Here is a 23,217-nt window from a genome sequence, read left to right as displayed (position 1 = left end):
ATGTGGCACCAACAACCATGTCATGTTCTGCTCCAGTCGGATGCTTGGTTGAAAGTGAAGCAGGTCGTCTTGACCATGTCTACATGGCTAAATACATGAAGTTCCTGCCATGATTGTCTGATTAGATATTTGTGTGACATGACATATCGGAAGGTAAAACTCCAATTAGGAAGTTGCTAAACAGATACAGATCTAGCATAGAGCTGAAAACATAAATGATGATGGACTGCTTGTGACTCTTTTCAGGAGAGGCAGATGTGTGTTGTGACATTTCTGTGAAAAAGTCAATAGTAAAGTATTTACAAGGACAGCTAAACCTGTCAGTTTGAAAATGTGTCATTTTCAAAAATAATCTGCTGACGCATTCAGGCGAAAAAATATAGCTACCGGTGAAAATAGTTGATCACCGGCAGTCTGAGTCTCCACGCCACTGCGAGTTCCCTTCATCCTGCGGTGGTTTTGTTTGTGGCTCGGCTCAAACAAATCACCACATCTTGTTTGTACCGTGAATTATGTTTTTAATAGTAGACACTAATTACCCACGCTATCATCCCGTTACATTGTCTCTGCACGTCACGCCATTCTGGAAGGATTGCGCTGTTGTAATTACTGTAGGAAGTGATGCGTTTAATGGGATGCACTGACTGACAGTTTTAGTATTGAATATATGGTCTGGGTTTGGTAAAGGCTGCAGGAAAAAAATGAGCAGGGAGAGTTATTGTGAACGTATGTACTTGTGTTTTTTATTTGTAGCCTGTGCCGTGCTCTACGTGACGGTATGGACCTTTTTCCCTCGTCCTATGTATTGTGTGTCTTAGATTTAAAGGTTCTGCTCTATTCCACTTCTCTGCCGCAGGCCAGCACAGCTTTCAGTCTGCAGTGATGGAAGTTTATATTGACCCATAAATTAGCTATACTGCTCTGCCACATCCAATAGGGTGCTCTTAGGAAAGTCTGTCCCCTGTTAGCTGGGGATGTGAAACGGAAAGGCAAAAAAATTCTGTTGATATATTTATTTTAATGTGGGTTCAAACCCCTCACACTGTGTTGTAATTTTAAAAAGCAACTCTGTCAGATGACATCTGCGAATTAGTTTTGGGGGTTTTTTTGTTTATCTTTTGTGAAGTTCATCTCGCAGTTTGGTTTCCTGATCAGGATGAACATCACAACAAGACAGACCCGTGTGGACTGCCAGCTTTTTGTTCTGTTAATTTACTCAGGCGCTCCCCAGATGCTCTTTTTACACACACACAGCCAGGGAAATCTGCAGATTGCTGTTTCAGTCTGTTGCAAGCATCAGACACAACTACTCACGTCACACTAGGGGGTAGACTCACATGGACAGCTTCACTTCCTACGTTTCTGACAAGTATTTGATGAATAAAGCCCTGGTGTTGTGCTTCTTGTTGGTTGCAGAAGTTCAGTTGTGTTAGACTCTTGTGCTCGACCACATGACATGTTTCATCTGTTAAAGCATGCTCTGATTGGTATGCACAGCCTGTCAGAATCTGATTTAACAGTATCAGTTGCACAGAAATAAGGAATTAGTTCTGATAGAAATGTAAATTCTTCAAAGGAAAGAAAAAAGCTGGAGGTAAATCTGTCCTCATTACTCTAAGATGCTTTTGTAGTATGAAAGCGTAGAGAGTAGCAAGTTAATTACATTCCTTATCAGGTTACAAGGGAGAGTGCGCACAGGTTTGCTGTGAGATTAGCCTGTTGCTAAATGGTCAGTGGCTCCTGAAGTTGGTTTTAAACTGTGTTTGTTGCTTGGTTCGGCTGACTTGTTAGGCCTGATTCAAAGTCCTGCGTCATTTTGAGACATCCTGAGAAACACCAGATGGATTAGCATTTTATGATCAAGCAAAGTAATTTTTAGTACAACCTTGAGGCACTGCCGTCTACCACAAGGTGAATGAGAATGTGACTTTTGGGCAGCCTATTAAATCAATTATGCACAAGTTCTGATGGACAGAGTATTTCACGTTGAAATCCTTTTGAAAGTGAGCTGTGGACTTCAAGATTAACCAGGATGAACCTTTGATGATTCACGGTGGACTGTGTATCACAGGTGTCAAATAACAGGATGTGGTGAATGCTAAAACATGAGGTTTTAGCATTTAAATCCTCCCTCTGGTTATTCAAGATCCTGTCATGGTGATCCCAGCCTAAGCAGGGTATTCCACATGTCCTCAGCAAAGTTTCCTCTTATTCTGGAGGATCCTGAGGTGGGCCCCAAGCTAGATGATATATATAATCCTTCTAGCAGGTTCTGGTTCTACCCTGAAGTCTCCTCTGAGTGTGAACAATCTCCAAAGGAGGCACTCTAGCTTAACCCTCTGGGGTTGCTGGACGCGCCGGCGCGTCAAAATCACATGACCAATTTAAGACGACACATCTATGAGATGCAGCACGTCAGAGTCTCCATTTCAACTTGGGTCGAAAGTGCGGACTTCAAACTATATACCACTTTTTGAATTGTGTCGATGGGCCACGTAAAACCAGAGTTGTGATTAAAAAATGCACGCGATGTTTTTTTTTCTGAACAAAACAGTGGCGTTTACAGCGGGAAGAACGGTAAAACTGCATTTTCTACAGACAGCGCTAGCAAACACTCTCCGATTGCGAGTGAAAAAAGAAAAAGAAAAAACACTCTTTCCCTATTGGTGTTAGAGTTTACCATGTCAGCCAATCAAAAAAATGATAAGGCAACATGTGACATTTGGTTGTTTAGGGAGAAGGGGAAGTTTTTAGGAGTGATACCCGCGACGGAAAGCGGGCGAGCGAAAGACAGAGAGAGAGCGAGTTTTCATATGTGAGACATTAGTGACGTTTAGCGTGTTTGGAGGCTGTAGTTAGTGTGTTGTGTAGTTATTGTCTTGTATTGTGTGTCAGTTAGACTGCTGAATTTCATATTTGCTCTAAAAAAGCCGTCAAAGGCAGATTCCAGTGTAAAAGCTGTTCCCACATGGAAAACTGGACTGATGCACCTCCTGCTGTCAGACCTGCAGGGTTTAGGCCTGTGGTGTTCTCCTTTGTCTTATACTGAACACAAACTACATTTTTTTGGACTGGCACAAATCATTTGTATGCCTTCTTCTTTGATGCAGAACACCAACCAAACAGCAACTCAGGTAAAAGCAGAGGAGGGGGGCTATGTGTTTACGTGCATAACGAGTGGTGTTGTAACAGCAGGATCATTCACACGCACTGTTCTCCTGATTTGGAGGTTCTGGCAGTCTCGTGCAGACCTTTTTACATCCCGAGGGAGTTTACGGTAGTTATTGTGATAGCTGTTTATATACCACCGGATGCTAACGTTGGCACGGCTCTCAGCCTCTTGCTCAACACCATAAACAAACAACAGCTTGCCCACCCCGATGGGGTTTTTATTGTCGCCGGCGACTTTAACAAAGCGTGCCTAAAGACTGTGCTTCCTAAATTTGTCCAGTTTGTGGACTTTACTACAAGAGGAGAGCACACTTTGGACCATGTCTATTCAAACATCAGGCATGCTTTCAGAGCGACACCCCTCCCCCACCTGGCTGGATCTGACCACCTCTGCATGTCCTTCACCCCCACCTACACCCCCCTGCTGAGAAAAACAAAGCCCCAGACAAAGACAATAAAAACCTGGCCTGAAGGAGCCCTCTCTCAACTGCAGGACTGCTTCTCAACAACTGTATGGGATTTATTCTCCAGCCACAACCTCCAGGAGTACACGGACACTGTACTCTCGTACATCAGGAACTGTGTTGACAGTGTCACCATCAACAAAAGGGTCAGGGTGTTTCCAAATCAAAAACCCTGGATGAATAGTGAAGTGCAATCCCTCCTAAAAAGCCGCAACACTGCCTTCAAGTCAGGGGACAGGGCTGCGTATAGGGCGGCCAGGGCAGACCTGAGTAGAGGCATCAGGAAAGCTAAGGCTGCCTATAGGAGGAGGATTGAAGATCACTTTGCTGACAACGACCCCAGAAAAATGTGGCAGGGGATCAATCACATTACCAACCACAGAAGCAATAACCAGGCGACATCTAGGACTGATGCCTCGCTGGCTGAGGATCTAAACCGTTTCTTCGCCCGCTTTGAGACGACCAGGCCCTCAGCTGTCACACCACTTCCACCCGCCCCCAGCACTGGCACACTAACACTCAGGGAGCATCAAGTGAGGTGTGTTCTAAGGTCAGTGAATCCCAGGAAGGCGGCAGGTCCTGATGGAATACATGGAAAGGTTCTCAGAGCATGTGCTGACGAACTGACCGGAGTCTTCACTAAAATCTTCAACCTTTCCTTGTCATCAAACACCGTCCCGCCTTGCCTCAAAACCTCCACCATCATCCCCATCGCCAAGAAGTCAGCTGTGGCCAGCCCAAATGACTACAGGCCTGTTGCACTTACGCCTGTAGTGATGAAGTGCTTTGAGAGACTGGTCTGTCAGCACATCAGGGCCGGTCTGCCTCCCACTCTGGACCCCCACCAATTTGCCTACAGGACAAATCGATCCACCGAGGACGCCATCACCATAGCGCTCCACACTGCGCTGAGTCACCTGGAGCACCGAGGAAGCTATGTGAGAATGCTCTTTCTGGACTTCAGCTCAGCATTCAATCATATCATCCCGGAGATCCTGGTCCAGAAACTGTCTCACCTGGGACTCTCCACCCCCATCTGCCTCTGGATCAAGGACTTCCTGACAAATAGACCACAGTCTGTCAGACTCGGCCCCCACCTGTCCAGCACCATCACACTCAGCACCGGGTCTCCACAAGGATGTGTTTTGAGTCCCCTCCTGTTTACGCTCTACACATCCGACTGCTCCCCTACCCATCTCTCAAACACCATCATAAAGTTCGCGGATGACACCACAGTGGTTGGACTCATCTCAAGGGGGGATGAGTCGGACTACAGAGATGAGGTCAACAGACTGACTGAGTGGTGTTCAGTTAACAAACTCCAACTGAACACCACGACAACTAAAGAACTTATCTTGGACTTCAGGAAGGGCAGAGCAGACCCGGCCCCACTCTACATCCACGGGAGCTGTGTGGAGAGGGTACACTCCATGAGGTTTCTGGGCGTGCAGATCTCTGATGACCTCTCCTGGACTGCAAATACCACGGCGGTGGTAAAAAAAAGGCCCAGCAGCGTCTCCACTTTCTGAGAGTGCTCAGGAGGAACAACCTGGAGGAGAGGCTGCTGGTGACATTTTACAGAGCCACCATAGAGAGCATCCTAACGTACGGCATAACAACATGGTATGCAGGGTGCTCAGCTGCGGACAGGAAAGTACTGCAGAGGGTCATCAACACAGCCCAGAAGATCACTGGCTGCTCTCTGCCCAGCCTGGAGGTCACTGCAAACTCTCGGTACCTCAGCAGAGCTGGCAATATCATCAAGGACCACTCTCACCCCAGCAACCAACTGTTTGAACTATTACCGTCAGGCCGACGGTACAGGTCACATAAAACCAGGACAAACAGATTCAGGGATGGCTTCTTTCCCAGAGCTACCACCGTAGTAAATAAGCACAAAAACAATTGAACCTGCTTAGCTATACCATAGCTATAGCAGCATTATATTATGCTGCTATTCATACTGTCATTATATTAATGCTGCTATCCTGTATATATCGTACTTACTATTGTTTGAGTACTTGCGATTATTTTATTGTACTTTTTATATTTTACATTTATATTTATTATTTATCTTGCACCAAGGGAGTGGCACTCCAATTTCGTTGTACTCTGTACAATGACAATAAAGGCTATTCTACCTGATTGTTCAGTAAATAGATTTAAATGGTTATATAAAAAACACCTGAGGCCTTGGCTGCATTTTTAGTTAAATAGTACCATATAACTTTGTTGTTTGCAAAACTTGTGCATAATTTTTAGAAATGTACAATTTCTATTTGCATTTCAAGTTATGAAAATGATTCGTTAAACATGTTTGTGGGTTTTACAGTAAAAAATATAACTTTTTTCTACTCGGATTTTGAATTTTTTGTCTGAATTTAGATCAACTGTGCTAATATAGTATACCAAAATGAAAAAATAACTCAAATTTCAGATATTTGAGGTTGTGCTGAAAATAATAATACCAAAAAAGGCAAGAAAAACATATTTTAAAGGTGAAATATAGAGGTAAAATCAAAAGTAGTCAAAAACGGCCAATTATACCCTGGACCCCAGAGGGTTAAACCAGCTGAACTCCTTTTAATACAAAGGAGCCAACCTCTTCACCCGATCTCTAAGGCTGAGGCAGGCCACAGAGCTCATTCTTCTAGTCTCTACCCAGAGCTCATGACCATATGTGAGGGTTGGAACGTAGATTGACTTTGTAAATCAAAAGCTCCGCAACGGCCCAGCGCAGTGCTTACATTACTGCTGATGCTGCACCTTTCTGCCTGTCCATCTCACGCTTCATTTTACCATCGCTTGTCCACAAGTTCCCAAGATCATTAAAACCTTTTGGCTTTACTGTTACTCTACCTGTCTTCATTATAAAAATAACTCAAGTGTTTTCAGTACCTCTCCAATAAGCTACTTTAGATCTACTCTGCGCTCACTAGAAAAGGGACTGACTTTTCTACTTCAGTTCATTTGTGTGTTGACTTGTAATTAACTTTTCAGACAAAGACAAAAAAGTTGCTTTAAAATATATTCAGTAAAATACATCAGCCTAGCCCATATTAGGCTTTTTTAAGATAGTGTTTGCTGTTAGAACTGACATGTTGAAGTCGAAATGGGACTATTGCAGCTTTCTTCTTCCCCTCCATACACAGTGTTTCTGCCCCCGTTGAGGTATTTCCCTTCTCCTTAAAGAAAATCACTACAGTTGCTTTATTGATTGAAAAAAGCGCACTGTCTAGAAATAAGAGGAAATTGTTACTTTTGGTTAAGGTATAAGCATGTTACCTTGACTAGTCCCAATTTAATCCTATGATCACTTGCAGAAGTAATTAGCGTCATGAGAAAGAAAAAAGACTAGCAGGGGGCTGTTCTGCTTATATTCAGAATGACTGCAGATATTATTTCTTCAATTAAAACCAATAAAATGATCTGTTGATTATCCAGTACCTGAGTTAGGGTCTGATACCCACCCTGCCAGATCGTCCCACCAACAGCCATGTGATCAAACTCCCAAACTTTTCCTTGAGCATACTGCAAATGAGCAATTGACAAATACCCCCGCTGAGACGTTTCACATCATTACTTTGTGGGTAACTTGGGATCACCAGGAGGCTTATTCTTTACATCCATCTTCCTTGTCATTGATGATTGATCTTTTTCTGGCCAGGCAGTAGTGATTGGGACAGTTTCTCTCCATTGCTTTCTTTCTTTACCCATCAGATACTGCATTGTTTAATGAGCTTGCAAGTACAGCCTGTACTCCATCCACCTCTCATCTGTACATCAGCCCTCCGTGTCGCTCTTTCTCTTTGACATGTCATCTTTGTCCCTGTGCCCCCTGTTATGTCTCGTCCTTCTCGGGTTGTACACCAGTTGGCCTCTTCATTTTTCTTTTTCTGACATTTGTCTTTTATTCTCTTCCTCCTCTTTACTTGAATTAACTGACTCCACCTCATCCTCTTTAAATCTCTGACAGTAGCCTGTCCTTCATAGGTGACAGTGTGCCACACACTTAACGCCACACTGGGGAAGGTAGTGATTGGAGACGGTAGCATGGATCAGAATCGTTCCAACAATCTCTAGTGATCTTGTGCTCTTGTGCACAAGTGACCACTCACAGTCAGCTACTGACTTCAAAGTGATGTTGATGCATCTGAACGGTTGGGGGTAATTTTAGAAATCACATCTATTGGGTTTGTGATACTTAAGGACGGGAATTTATAAGAATTTAGTGATTCTGATTCCATTATCGTTATCACTTACTGATTCGATTCCTTATCAATGTCCTTATTGAGTCTCATTGGGGTCTCACTAGCTCTGCTTTGGGAGTCACCCGTATCTCCAAGAAAGCATATTAAAGATAAAACATGCAGAAAATTAATTGCATGCTGTGTTTTCAAATGTTTGTGCATGTCACCTCGTTGTTGTGATCAGCGTTGGGGTCATTACTCAAAAAAATTGATGAATTACAAGTATAACAGAACACTTTTCTTAAAAGTAATGCAGTATGTTGTTAAATTACTCCGAGGAGAAAGTAATTTGTTGCACTACTTATTACATTACGTTTGCATGTCTCTGTGAAATTATGTGGAAAGCATTGTCTCACAATTACCTTTTAAGAATATAAACAGTTTTACAGTTTTATCTGTTCTGGACGGAGATTGCACTTTGTCATTGTGCTCTCGTCTCTTTGTGCAATAATAATAATAATAATAAAAGTAATTTCCATATCCAGACAGCTATTTTTCTCCTTTGGGACACGAAATGAAATTGCTAATTGGCTAATTGTAGCAAAGGTGTAAAGGGAACAGATGAGTGGGATCGATAGGAATTGCAAGGAATTGAACTACTGGGAACTAATTGAGAACTGGTTCTCTCCAAGAACCGGTTCTCAACTCCCATCCCAAGTGATACTAAAATGATTAACTGTCTGAATTTCCAAATTAGACGGCAGTTATTTGCAAGCCTTTGCTGATCATTTGGTTGTAGTCAGTCTGAGATGGCCCATGATTGTTTGGGAGCAGGTGCGAGGCAGTTGCTTTGCGATCAAAAGTGGTCACCCAAAGGTTGAGGGTGTTGCACACTCAACCTCTGCAGTCCTATTTTTACTCTAATGTGAGTGAACCATGAGATCAGCTGCTGCTGCATCACAGACCTCGACCAGCCCTCCCCAAATAGCACTTCAGTTCAGGTCCTCATTGACAAAACATGAACATGAACTAATCATCAGTAGTGAGGCTGTTTGCTCACTATCTGACATATCCTTTACCGACAAGGAGACTGATAAAGGCATACAGTTGGTTCAGGTAATTTCCATCCTGCTTTAGCTCCGTTTTGTTGTTGGGATTATGCTTTTGATTTTTTTTTTCCTGCACCTTTGTGATCAGCTCTCACGTCTTGAAGTAGGAAAGAAACTGTTCTAATATGTTTACTTATGTTTGCCATACAGTGAAATATTGATTTAAAAAGGAAAACAAAACACATATTTAAAAAGAGAAGCTTTATATTGTAGATACTTTTATTTAGGCTAGGTGATAGATGAGTGACAGGTATGTGGCTTGAACTTTGAGCCACTGAGGCGAAGGAGAACATGAGAAACATTGCATTTGTTAGTATTGAGAAATTTAATAGAAGTAACAACACAGCATGGTAACTGAAAAATGTACCATATTTATTCCCCCATTTGTGCCAATGCTAGTAAATAAATAAATAAAATTGCAGATGATTATGTCAAAATATTTACTGTTACAATAGGTTTAACAGTACAATAGATTTCAACTTGTTACGATTCCATCTTTGACAATTTAGTAAATATGAAATTGATCTGACAATTGATAAATATCAGCTTCTGCCATTGTTAATCGTCACGTCAACGTCACTGTCAGTAAGGCTAATATTCACCAATTGCCGTGTTTGATTAAGTAAGTAAGTAAAATTTATTTATATAGCACATTTCACAGATAAAAATCACAAAGTGCTTTACAATAAGATCAGACATACAAGTTAAAATTAATTAAATTAGTTAAAAGCCCGTTTGTATAAAAATGTCTTCAGCTGCTTTTTAAAGGAGTCAGTAGAGTCTAGACAGCGTAAAGACAACGGCAGAGAGTTCCACAGCCTAGGTGCCAGTGCCTGAAAAGCCCAATCCCCACGTGTTTTAAATCTAGTACGTGGGACCACCAGTAGCCTCTGACCTGAAGACCTAAGTGCTCGGGATGAAGCAATCGTCAGCAACTGTGACAACTTCTGCAAAACAATATATTTTTTGGCAGTTTTCTGGTGTCAAGCCACCCATCAATCTCAAAGGTTATAGGGCTATTTAAATAATTTAAAATCTGTAATCATACAGTGTAGAAATATTATTCACAAGTGAAAAAAATTTATGACATCACAGTGGACATAGCAGTTCACCACAAGGTAAAATCGTAAATGCTTAGAGAAAATGAAGAGATGCATCTCAGATTTAACAAGCCTCAGTTTGCAAGTTAACGTTTATGAAAATACCATCAGAAAAGTGCTGAAAAGGTATGACTTGTTTGGGCAGATTTCAAATGGAAAGCAAAAACATGAAGCATGGCTCTGGTTTGCAAAGTTGGTGAAAACCAAACAAGGATACCAGGACCTTAAGAGAGCCGTGTGTGAATGGATGCCTACAAATCTCAAAAAACTGAAAGTGATATAAATAATGTATACTTTGTAAAGGTGGTTCTACAAGCTTCTGTATCTTGGGGTGTACTCAGTTTTATTTTTCACAACTGTATATTTTTGAAATAATTAGAATTTTCAGAGCAACGAGATTGTCTTGTCTTTGGGGTCCTATGGACTAGAAAAGCGCTATACAAATGCAGGCCATTTACCATTTGTCATTTGTACTTGAAAGGTTGGATTCGTAATTTCAGGTTTCCACAATATGCTTTGCATCAAACCCTGCCATCTAAAAGTGATAATGTGGGGGTACAGAGGGCTTTAAGTGATGTGCTTTTTGATTTGTCCTTTTTTCCCCTCCAACGAAGACTGTTTCTCTACTTTTGTCTGGATCTCTGGAGTTAAATAACCTTTCTCATTAAAAGTGCTTTATTAGGCTGTCGCAAAACACTTCCACGTCTTAAAAAGCCACTTGTGATGTAGAAGTTTGAAATGTCAGTCTGGGAGCATATAGCAAGGACAGCTACAGAGAAAATAATAATTATTCCCCTTTGCGTGCATTATGGCTGCATAATAAAAAGGAGAGAGAAACGTTGGAAGGAATAAATGGAGACTGAAGAGAGACGAGAACAGAGAGAGTCCATTAGCTGCTATTAATTACCGCTGATTGGTATTCACAGACTTACTACTTCTGAGCCTCCAAGAGATCAATTCTCCACTCTGGACCTCAGTCAGCACACACAAGTAAGAACAAGTAAAAACACACTTGCCTGTTCCTTTGACCTCTCTTATTTTAACTCTAATATGATTTCCCCCCCCTATGTTAAAGAACAGATGTGCGCTTTCTGTTTTTTACGCTGCATTGTCACTTTGCTGTGTGCTTCAGGTTAAGTGCCCAGACAGCAGAATAGCCAGTTTGGGGAAAATTAGGTTTCAGATTATACAAGCTGTCCTTGTTTTTACAAAGTGTTTTATTTATTTATTTTCTTTCCTTATTCATAGGAAAATATTGAATCCCCTCCTTTTAATTGCCTTTCTGCGCTCATGACCTTGTCTGGGATGTGCCCGGCATGATCAGACGTGTTTCATATTTACATATTAATGTGTGGGTGTAATGGAAAAAACTAAAGTGTTAAATGAATGAAATTACTGCAGGTAATCTGAAGGAATGTGAACAAGTGGGCATTAGTTTCCATCTTGCTGACTTTCATGGTAAAGCTACATTCACGCTGAATAAAACATGACAGCTTTCTCGTTGCTGTCACATCAGTGCAGGAACATTTCAATGTGAGCATTAGTGTAGCAAGTATGATGCCTTTAAAAATGTGTGATTGTAACTTCAAACATGTAGCTTTTTGGTCTTTTCATGGATTTGATCAGGAGGAATAGACTTTAAATAACAGCGACAGATTTCTTTGTTTTTTTCTCTTTGATGCAAACGTCTAAATAGGCAACATACGCACTTCCTGTTGCTCAGTATGGGTCAGAAAATCCAAGACAATGTCAATGTGACCTTTTACTTTACTGCACTGCTGCCAGTAGACAGGAGTAAAGATTCAGGAGGAACAGGAGTTGGTTAGACAGCCTTTGAATAAGAGGCCTGAACTTGAAGTTTATTTTTATTAAATCCATTTACTGGCAGAGACCAGAAGAAAACATTTCAAAGTGGCCAACGAAAGTGAATTGATAAATGTGCCTCATTTTTTTCCATTATCTTTCTGCGATGAATCGTATTACTTTTACTTGAGCCATGACCCAGTTTCTCCACAGCAAGTTCTCTGAAGCGATTTTGAATATTTTTCAGCTTGATTTTACCAAGTCAGATAAACAAAGCATCAGTCTTACTTTAGTAACTTGAGTATTTAAAGTTGGGCTCGCAGTTGAAGTTGAATCTGAGGACTCAAGCTAACATGAACTTAACTTTTTCCCCTGAACGAGTTCAAGACCGGATTTTTATTGTCATATCATATTCGCAAGATATATCGATACTTTACCTTTTTATAGAAATAGTTTGATGTTGAGTGACATTAAGTCTTCCTTCGGTAAAGCTGTACCAGTGTTTGCATCATCTGTCACTGCACTCTCTACGAGCACAACCCCGCCCCTACTTTACCTCTCCCTATTCATCTCTGATCCACAAAGTTCTCCTGTAGTGTTGAAAGAGACACGGTACTGTTTGAACTGTGCAATAAAACAGAACGTAACCATTGCATGTGTAGCAACAGTCGACCAAGTCTGTTCAGTTGTGGAAGCAAGATGGCAACAAGAAGAAATTGCTCTTTTCAAACTCAAATTGCTGGTCTATCACTGTCAATTTGAACTCGTCAGGTCATACCAACTCTTTATAGTACAAAAGTCACACAGTAAGTAATTGAGGCATTTGTAGCCAAGTAACCGCTGTGTAGTTTGAGGTAAAAATAACAATTTTTTAAGTAGTCTCGTTGATGTGACAAAACTGTGGTGAGTTGTTGCAAAGAGCTGAGGGAAGACAGGCAAAGCAGCTCTAAATACACTATACGCTTTATGTTTGCTAACTGCTAAATTATGTTTTGATAGTGACTTCCTATCCATGGCAGTACAGAGTCCTGAAAAAGAAAGTTTTCAAAGAACTACATACTACACAACATGATTCCGTAGCTTCTAGAACCACCTTTGGCAATCATAACCTGAAGTAATGTCTTGATGCATGCTCAATCATCCAGGTAAGTAAATCTCCAAAAGTTGATTCTGTTCATTTGGACGTAGCGTTTTGTGGGAAAAACATTTCGTCACTCATCCAAGTGACGTCTTCAGTCTCAGCTGACTGCAGGTTTCCCCAATCTTATAAACAGTGCATTTGCATAATGACTGAAACCAGCTAACTGAAGGAAGAATGGTCTGAGAGGTCAGTTCTTTAATCTTAATTGTTCAAATTCTCGTGACCATTGATCAACAACGACTGATTGAAATAGAAAAGAATTGGTCTGTTATATTTGCAGGTGTGCTTGTGATCATTGTCCTGTTTCATGACCTAATTTGGGCTGAGCTTTAGCTATCAGATAGATGGCCAGATAGATTTGACTCTATAATACTTTGGTGTCCAGAAGAGTTCTTGATAGATACACAGGTCCTGTGGGTGCAAAACAAGCACAAATCATCACCTCCTACACCAACGTGCTTGACAGTTGGTGTAAGTTGTGTTTTGGTTTTCAACTTCGGTCTAACCAGTCCAAAGGACATTGTTCCAGAGGTGTGGTTGTTTGCGCAGATATAACTTTTTAAACCTAAGTTGTGCTGCCATGTACTTTTAAGAGACGTGGCTTTCTACTGTTTACATCACCATGTTTCTTAGCTCCTGACAGTATGTCCAATGCTGTCAACTGCAATTGTATTGTGTCTCATGAAATTGCAATTTAAAGAAACTGAAATGTCCCCAACTGAGTGAAAACGTTTAACCCAGTGAAATCATCCAACATCTGAATGAAATCTGCAAAATTGTCTAAAGTTTCCTGAAGAGTCCATTGGCCCCTTAGTGAGAAACCAGCAGTTAAGTTTGTGTTTGACCATTCAGCCAGAAAGTATAGAAATATGATTTCGGGTCCATATCATCCAGCTCTACATATTCCTACATTATTATTATACTTTAAGCCAGTGTGGCTAAGGCTTGGTTCTGATACAATGCAAAGACTCCAAGGCCTTCTTGGATTGAACAAATGGAGAATCAAATAATTTTGAAGTTTCTTTTGGTCAGGAAAAAAAAAAACTTGTCATAGGTGGCTTTTCATCCCTGGGAAGGGGTTACAGGCCACGGTAAAAGCCTGCCACTGACAAAGAAATTGGCTGCAAGGCTATGCAGGATATATGAGAAGGACAGAAAAAAAACGAATCCACCGAGAATAAAATGGCTTTGAGTCATTTTTGCACGGTATCCCTGTCGTCGTGTCAGAGCTGGAACTGGTACTAATCTAATTTGTTTCGCTGCAAGACCAGTTTTTATCCCTTGGAATCAATTAGAGCTTGTGTCCATCCTGCCCTGCTTGCAGTGCTCAGCAGAAGCTTTGGGGAAGCATTCGTCCCTACTCCTGCTGTTACTGTGTGACTGCGGAAGAAAATGCATTGTGTATTTCAACAGAAGCTGTGTACGTGTCTTGCTGTGAGCTGAGGGTGTGCTGTCAGCAAACATTTATACTCTGTTGTAAATAAAGTTAAAAAGAAACCGAGGAATGGTCCACGGTGGATAGGCAGCACTAACATAGCAGAAAATTATCCAAAGCGCTCTCACCAGGGCTGGCGGAAAATGATGAGAAAGCAAAGGAGTTGGGCTGTGAGATGGAGAGAATGGCAGTGAATGAAGGGGAGAAAAACACACTATATATTGTAGATAGAAAAGCAGTGGATAAATGTAGAAAGGGGAAACGGATATGAGTAAAGCACAAGAGAGAAGAAAAGAAAAAGATGAAGATGCTTTTCCGGGTGAGGGTGACAGACGAACAGAGAGATGAATTGATGTGACTTAAGTGAATGCAGAGGGACTGGAGAAGTGTGTGTTGCGTTAACGGCCATGAAGACAAAGAACTGCTGTGGCTGCTCTGAAAGCTTTGTCCTTCTAATGCACAAACGAGCAAAGCCAAGCTTGCACCTGTGTGCACCTTCTGAGTGTGTACGTGAGAAAGAAAGAAAGAATTCCTGTGGCATGAGGGCAAAGTGTCTTGCTTTCCTACCCCCGTTATCAGTGGCATGCTCATTGATTCCAATGATGTGCCTCGACCTTATTTACCCTCAGACAGAAAGTCTGCACACTTTAGGAGCACAACATGATTCCTTTTTGCTGTCTTCAAACCTTAAGAAGATTAAAAAAAAACAAAAACAATAAAATTACCTCATAAAAGAGGAAAAGCAAAGTAACAGTATTTTTATGCCTTAGTGTGTGTGTGTGTGTGTGTGTGTGTGTGTGTGTGTGTGTGTGTGTGTGTGTGTGTGTGTGTGTGAGAGAGATAGGGAGAGATGCGCATTCAAGGTTCAGTCACCCCATTTGGGCCATTTTCCTACACTGAAATTGCCTTGTTTTCCACATGGCTGCACAGCTCCATAACACTGAGTGAGTTAGTGGAATGCAGCCGGCCACTCAGCAAGAGTAGACTGACAGAATTTGGTTAATGAATTAAAAAATAAAATAAAATAAGAAAAGTGTGTTCACACCAATCTGTTTCTCCTTGAATTATCAATCTTTCCCATAAGCCCTACATGGATATGTGAAATCAAACAAGTGTTGCTACTTAGACAAGATCTCAATATCTCTTTGCAGTTTAACTGATTATAGCCTGTTTTATCCTCCAGGAGTTGTATTTTTTCACAAGTTTACAAGTAATTTCTTTTAATAATTTAGGAACGCTAATTAAAAAAATGTGGGGGGGTTAACTTCAGGAAAGAACCTGTTGAAATATTTTGTAGAAAGGTTGTCTGGAGAAAAAAATTACTAATTAAAATTACAACTACATCTGTTAAACATGGCAGTAATATATTTTAGTAATGAACAGTGCTGAGCAGTCTGGGCCAGCGTGTGATGTCAGACTGATAAGGATCAGATGCAGAAGAATGAGCTGACGGCATTCTGCTGTGTTTCCTCTGGGTTGTTGCGCGACTCTTGTTTGTGTGCCTCATTCACGGAATCTGCATTATGATCCAATCTATCTATATTCATTCGTCCCAAGCAAACTTTGTTTTTACAGTTGTGTGCCTGTGCAGGAGGATAGTCCATGCTTGGGCCTCGTTCTTGTTCTTTTATATCTTTTCAAAAGGAGGTGGAGAGAGTCCATGCTGAGGTGTTGCGGCTTTTTTTAGACAGGCTTATATTTACCAATACGATCCAAATTTTGCTGCCTCTGAAAATAAGTTAGAAAAAGTGTATAATCGTCATTCAGCGGAGGGGTCCTTGAGCAATACTCCACTGACATGCTTTCCACCTTTTTGTATGTTATGTTTAAAAAGAAGATTATAGGGCAGAAAAAAGGCAGCTCTCTAGAGAGGTAGCTGAATATATAGCTCACTATCTAGTCACAAGGAACTTGCTGATTAAGGACATGTTATTATTTAATAAATGATTTAAGAATGGAAGTGTCCTTTGATAAACTTGATGTACATTTTTCCTGTGTAGACTCTTCTGTAGGCCGTTCTTTTCTATGGTTTTATTTTTTGAGCAGTTCTGCAGTTATAGTTGCCACATGAGTACGTGTTATGCATCAAACCACACTCTCTATATATATGAGGACAATGCAGGGTGGTGTGACCTATCATTAATGTTTAATTGACCACTTGTGGAACAAATGGAACCGATGCAGCACACACTTGCTAATACTTGTGATTATTTTTAGTCTGCTGCTTTCTTTGTCTTCTTTCTAACGTGTTACTATCTATGTATCATAAAACATACCTAACCAAATAAATATAAACACACACGGATCACCCACAACATTAAAACCACAAATAATGTCCTACTTTTGTCTGTCCCCCTTGTACTTACACAATAGCTCTGACCTGCTGTGGCATGAACAAAAGACTGCTGGGAGGTCTCCCTAGTTGTTTAACAATGATGTTTGTTGCCAGACATAACAGTTGAGAATGCCAGGACTCTCATTCAGTGGCTGATCGGTGGGTTTTTAAAACTGCTACAGAACATTTCCTGCTGTTGTAGGAACAGTTATGTGAAAACCAAAATGAACACACCTTTGTTCACCAGAGTGATTGCAATAATCCCAGAATAACCTCAGTTAAAAGCACAGTTTATATAAGATGATCTGGCGTTGCCCACTCAAGGTCACAGGCATACGCATGGCGATTTTCTGTCAAGATGAATTACGCCCGGGTTTATAGAGGTGTACACCGGCTAATACATCGAGATTTTTACTTTTACAAAACTCAGCGAAATAAAAGATGGCGAAGTTGGCGGCCAAAAAACACAATTAATCCAGAGCAGCTCTCTTTGGTGCACCACGCGAAGCGATTAATCACACAGTGTAAGAGGCGAGTGTGTATGAAGAAAGCCGAGGCAGCCAGCGAAGTGGCAAAAAAGCCACTCTTATAAATTTCCGTTCATTCTTTTTGTTTTGTGATTGGTCTCAGCGTACACAGATCCACTTACAACCTCAGCAAGTGCGACCTTGCCGAGGATATAAGTGGATCGCTCGGCTCCTCACTCAATCCTGTGTTGTTGTGGGGCAGCAGATAAATGCTTCTACAGTAAATGATATTTGATTTGAGCACACTGACACACACAAGCAGACAGCTGGGCGCTGAAGCGACTCATGGTCCAGTCAGCATAGTCTGTGCTCATACAGCCTTTTACTTTACACATACACACCTAGCATACAGGGTCTTTGCTAGATGGGCAAGATATATATATATATATATATATATGCATTATATATAGTATTGTGACTGTTTGACATTGACTTGTATGACCCTGGACAGACACACACACACGTACGTGCATATACAGACATTCACACAAATGCACATATGCAAAAAAAGAGAGCCTGCTTTCAAGCACACAACAATTGGAATTCAAATGGTGATCGCTGGTGTCTACTGCACTCTGCTAAGGCACTGTCTGGCACACACACACACATAATATCATCATTCAGGAGGCAGCTAGCCTGTCCTGAGCTTTAACATGTCCTTGTCTCTTCTGTTTGGAGTCAGCAGGATTGTCCCCCCACCCCACACACACACACACACACACACACACACACTCGCTCTCTCGCTCGCTCTCTCGCTCTCTCTCACTCTCTCTCGCTCTCTCTCTCTCTCTCTCTCTCTCTCAGATGTTTTCATACATACTAAAGCACATCCTCCTCTTATATCACATAGTTGCCTGTCTGTTATTACTGGAAAATACGTCGAAGCATCCAAACACCACGCTGTAATCTGAAAGACTACTCTCCTATTAATATGTGACATTTTAAGTATTTTGCTGTCCCACTGACTCACTATCACTTACCATGAGTGAGCAGTCGTGGTCTGACGTGATCCATTTTAAAAGCAGCCATCTGTTCACGTCCTATGCTGCTCTTTGTTTTTTTTCTCCTCTCAGTCATGTTATTTTACCCTCGCAGAAAGGGGATGTTCAATCGCTCAACATGTTTGCATCTTTATAATTGATTAGAGAAGCATTCCAGTAGCTTTGCTTGTAGTAAAATTTGTGTTTTATTGATGAGTGATTTGATTGAGTGTTTTGAGCCACTGTAATATACTTTTCTGGTCTTATATGAACTTCATTAACATCAAATTTTAATGTCTAGGATATCTTTCCTTTTATTAGCTGTGGCAGAACTTAAAATACCTCAAGTATCTGACCTTGTTTACCACTCCTGTGAAGTGGTCCCTCTGAGACCACTACCAGGCAGCATTAATGGACAGGTGTTTTTCAGGTTGTGCTCTTTATTCAGCAGAGTCCTTATCTGTAATGAATTTGCTTTACTGTCTGTCGTTGGACAAAGCTTGAATTATTGATTTTCTGGTGCACTGACTTTTGTTCTGCCAGATCCCGCTTTGTGTACAGATTGTATCCAAAGCGTTTTAAAGTGCCACACACTGTCCCCTATAAAAATATTCAGTCCAGCAACAGTTTAATGCTGAGAAAAGCCCTCAATACCCTTTAATTGTTTGTTTTCTTTTCCATTATCTATCACAGTGCTAAAATTAAGCTATTTTCCACATTTTACTTGAACAAGCTTCTGAAATCTGAATAAATTCCACTTGAGTGCCATCTGAATGCTGCTTCAGTGGAAGGAAACAGCTAAAGGAAGTCTGACCTCTTGTTCAAAGGACTTACCATTTGTCACTCTCCCAAATTGTCTTAAATTCACATGCTGACCACAAAGTACTGCAAAACATGGCTTTCTTATTCTATAATTTTTTAAAAATGTAATTTTATTTTAAATGATTTTAAAACCACGAAACTTCCCGAGGACCTCCAAGTTTAAAATAGGTGGACTTTCTTGCCCACTTCTTTCCATGGAAGAATGATATGAAAGCTGACCACTATCAAAAAGGAGTATGTGTCATTAGTCATGTTTTGAAGTGGTGCCTGAAGCCTAGAAGCAAAAAGGGAGCAGAACTAACAGCTAACCTTTTGTTGTCCTTACTTGATATCTGTGTGTGAGAGATGCTAATTAAAACTGCTGAGCCGCAGTTAGTTTAAATCACTATAGCTTTCAAAGCATCCTTGAATCATCCTGTGGTTGAACGAGGAAGTATATCTCATTTTGTCTGCATTTCAGCTGCTTTATTTCTGCACTGTGTGTGACAGCACGCTCAGCTAAACATAACAACACTGAATATGTTTGCATTCAGGTGTCAGTTTGGCTTAAATTGAATTAGGAGGCTGAGTCACTCCCTTCCTGCCACTAGTCATAACTCCAAATGTTGTTTTTATTTGAGACTTTTAAGTGAAAAGAGCCGAGCGTTTTAATGCAAAATGCAAGCCTCAGAGGTGAAAATAGTGGGAGTTGAATCAGTTAAGATTTTTTTTTAATTATTATTATTTGCTTAAAAAAACCCCACTGCAACACAGAGAGGTTAATGTCACTGGTGACCTCATCCACTGACACCCACTCATGAATATCAAAAAGCCTTGAGGCTTAAAAGCTTGATTTTAACTCAGTAAAGTTCAAAGTGCCATAACCCTTTGAACTCTGAAAGAAGTTTAAAATGTGACAAATTTATATGACAAGCAAAAGAAAAGCAAAAGCAAAATGCATTTATGTATTCACAGACAAGTGTTACAAAGGCAATGAAATAATGGAGTAATGGATGGAAACAATACAAAATTAACAGCTAGAAAAGCGAGAACACTGGAATATCAAAGCAGGGGAGAATTTATTGGATGAGAACTGCAATAACAACAGGATATACACTCATCTGCCACTTTATTAGGTCCACCTTGCTAGTGTTTTTGCCTCCAGAAATGCCTAAATTCTTCTTGGCCTAGTTTCAACAAGCTGCTGGAAACATTTCTCAGAGACGGTGGTGTCACACAGCTTCTGCAGATTTCATATGGAAGACGATCTGTTTCACCACATAGATCTTGTGACTGTGGAGGCCATTTGAATCATTGTCATGTTCAACCAATCTGAGATAATTTAAGCAGGCATCAGGAGACCAGTAGCAGCGTGAACTGCTATAATGCAGGACTGATCCAAGCTTTTGCGTTTACACCAAATTCTGACCCAGCCATGCATTGCTGCAGTTTAGTTTTGGTGAAGCTGTGTAACTTGTAATGTCAGTTTCCTGTTTTAGCCAACAGCAGTGGCACATGATGTGATCTTCAGCTGCTGTAAGATGTAGTGGTTGTGGTCTTCATAACTTGATTGTAACAAGTTGTTATTTGAGTTACCTTTGCCTTCCATTCAGGTCGATGCAGGAAAATCCTGGTATATCCTAGTATTAGTACCAGCATGCCACGTCAGTCTTTCTTGCTCATTGTGATCCCTGGTTTGAACTTCAGCAGGTCATCTTGACCATGAAAATATAGCAGTAATGAAGAATTACAAATGTTAAAAAATCAAATCAAATCTGGTACACCCATTGCCCAAAATTAAAAGTTAAGCTGACTTTTAAGAAAATCCACATGGGCAGATCTGAGGGAAGCAGACAGAGAAATTCAAAGGTCATATAACACAGTCTGAAAGGTTCGATCACCCCAGGTACTTTTGCTTTTGTTCGGGACAGTGTACTTCACCTTAATCTGCAAGAAAGATGACGATTGAATGTGAAGGAGATCGGCAAATGTGTAGAAGACAAGTCCCCTACCGAAAAAACTCTATCCGTTAATGGAGTCTAATAAGAAAAAAAATACAAAAGTTGTGTGTGATGTTTATCACTAATCAACTTTAACCTCCTAGGACCTGCCGTCCACATATGTGGACATCACATTTTAGGTTGTCCAGACCAAAATACAAAATTTTGCTCTACAAGGGCCTGACATCCACTTACGAGGACATTATACTGCCACTCTTCTATCGAAATTTTAAACAAATATCCTCATATGTGGATCTCATTTTTCTTAGAAACAGAAATCGGGTAAAAAAAAAAAAAAAAATCTGGTAATTCTTTGTTTTTACATTCATCAGGTCCCAATATGTCGAAATATCAAAGAGAAATTAAACATGAATGCCATGAAAGAGTTCGGGTCTCAGGAGGTTAAACTAAAAGTTCAATAATGTAAATAATAGTAATAAAAATGATGATTAGAACAACATTATGCACCTGGGTTCAGGGATTGTGACTGTCAGGTGTGTAATGGAAGAATGAATCTGTCTCCGAACATAAATTGGTTCTGTACTACATCTTCTAATTTGGTTTCCCGATCTCTCTCTACATGTGTCTCCTTTCTCTTTGTATTCGAATTTTTCTATTGTCCTTCCTGTCTGTGCCCCTCTCTGCCTCCCCCACCACCCGCTTCTTCTTCCTCTCACTGTTCTGCCTTAGCCCCCCTAACACCAATTATACTGTGTCAAATCCATACATGTCAGTTTCCAGATCCCTAATCATCCCTTCTCTCTTTCATCTGCAAATCCTTTGTTCCTCCCTCCTCCCTCTTTTCCCTTCTCTGTAACCTTTCTTCTTTGCTCCTCGGCCTATACCCCACCCCTCCGTCTGCTCCATGTACACACAGCAAATCCTCCTCATCCTTTTTCCGGTTATCTCTATCACAGTTACCTCTCCATCTTCTTTTGATTATTTATTAATTTCCCATTTAAATTTTATACACTTTTCCTTTCTCTGTAGTCTCACTCAGAGAGGAACTTTGTTGGGTACATTCGTGTGAATATCGTCTCATGTTTGAATAAGTTCCCATGTCACTTTTCATTAGAAGTCACAAAGACTTTGGTGTTTTACTGGGCAGGCTCTACTTAGCAATGTCAATTTTCTATAGATGATCTTGTTTACAATCCTGTCTTTCTCCAATATTTAGAGTTAACCAAGTGGAACATGTTCATTTTCTCTTTTTTACCACATTTTACTAACGAAACTGAACTGCTAATAAGCTTCTGCGTTTTATCTACCAAAGCTTTTTATAGAATAAAGATTAAAAGTGGACTCCTTTTAACATGCTGCAGCAACAGACCAAACCAAGCCAGTGGAAAAAAAAAATGAACCCAAAAACTTTCAAGCTGCATACTTTATCTCATGATACAGTAACTTAAGCATTCTCTGTCAGAGTATGTGCTTAATATGTTAATATCCTAATTTTTTTGAGCCTATTTTGGTTTTAGCTTCAGTTTCCTGTTCCCTTTCAGTCGATTCACTCTTTACGACACATAAGTATGGGATATGATGCCCCCTCTATTCACACCTTCAGGCAGATGACCTGTGATGACATGCACAGGGCCCCACCTGCACATATGTACCTTGGTCATCACAGTCATCCCTCAGTTCTTATGATTTTTACCTCACTATGAATACTTCTGCTCTGCTGGGCTAGATAGCTGTTGCTAATTAGCTCCTTTGCACTACAGCGATCAGCGCAATGCATTGCATGTCTGCCTGGGGATTGCTCACGCTAGGAGCTAAGCCTGTGTGTTTTGTCGCCAGCTCTGTCGCTTGACCCTGGAAAGACAGGTGAAGTTTGTGGAAAAAGTGCTGGGACGGACAACTGTCGCACGCACTACCCTCTCCTCTCTAAGTCTAGGCCCCTGGCTTCAATTAGCTGGGCTGACCTCATGGAATATGTTGATGGGGGTTAACCGAAGATGAGCCGAAACCATGCAGGAGCGCTGACCAAGCCCGTGCTCCCCATGCTTGGTCAGCGCTCCTGCATGGTCCCCATAAGTTCAGCTCGACTCAACTCAATTTGGTTCTTGTGGGTGTTTTCATTAGCAGGTAGTACCTGGTACCAGGTGTTTTTTTTTTTTGTTTTTTTTTTAGTTCTTGCTTTGCTAGGGCTTCCAAGTGACCT

At 40.9% G+C, this 23,217-nt stretch overlaps 1 protein-coding gene across 1 annotated transcript in view; it reads left to right on the top strand.

The window, feature by feature from the left end:
• Nucleotides 1–23,217, top strand: part of tnksa (tankyrase, TRF1-interacting ankyrin-related ADP-ribose polymerase a) — a 113,688-nt gene that overhangs the window by 18,460 nt on the left and 72,011 nt on the right. The gene's annotated exons all lie outside the window — the stretch shown is intronic.

Source organism: Aulonocara sp. 'chitande type north' Nkhata Bay, linkage group LG7 (assembly GCF_057382095.1).
Source record: "Aulonocara sp. 'chitande type north' Nkhata Bay isolate Kocher_YH1m ecotype deep benthic linkage group LG7, A_spYH_male_GT1.1, whole genome shotgun sequence".
NCBI classification, from domain to species: domain Eukaryota; kingdom Metazoa; phylum Chordata; class Actinopteri; order Cichliformes; family Cichlidae; genus Aulonocara; species Aulonocara sp. 'chitande type north' Nkhata Bay.
Note: the sequence above shows the minus strand (reverse complement) of the source record. Positions and strands in the feature narration are given on the sequence as shown.